Raw genomic sequence first — 614 nt, forward strand, 5'->3', positions numbered from 1 at the left:
AACAACTTGTAAAAGTGCATGTAGCATCGGATGACCCCTTTAATACATTAACTCACACTACTGCATGTGGGGTAATTTGTCAAACTTTTGTCCTGCTTTGCATTGACATTGATTTGAGGAGAATATATTTTATTGAAAAAATAAATATTGCATTTAAAGGCACAATATGTAAGGTTTTTTATTAAAATATCCAAAAACCACTAGAACAGTTTTGAATATTTTGCTGACTTGTGTACTTACATTATCCCAAATGTTTCAAAGAATGTTTAAATCCAGAGAAATATGGAAATTTAACTAGTGACAAGGACCGTGTCTATAGTGTCATTGTGTCGCCTGCCACTGACGTCATACACCTTCGATTTCCGGTTTTGTTTTGTAGAAAACATGGAAACACCAAAGATGCTTTAATATGCTATGCATTTTATTAGACAGGTGACGACCGCACAGAGTAGCATTATAACAGAACGTTCAAATGTATCTAGTATGATAAAACAGCGCCGCTTACTTCCGCTGCTTTCCGGAAGGAGAGGAAGCAGTCGACTGTGGCATAATAAAAGCTCCGCTGCTTTCGAGCCGTGTGTCGCGCTCGTTCAGCGACCTTGTTTTGCTTCGAC

The sequence above is a fragment of the Sinocyclocheilus rhinocerous genome, unplaced genomic scaffold, assembly GCF_001515625.1.
Source record: "Sinocyclocheilus rhinocerous isolate Xijiao unplaced genomic scaffold, SAMN03320098_v1.1 scaffold1166, whole genome shotgun sequence".
Lineage (NCBI taxonomy): Eukaryota > Metazoa > Chordata > Actinopteri > Cypriniformes > Cyprinidae > Sinocyclocheilus > Sinocyclocheilus rhinocerous.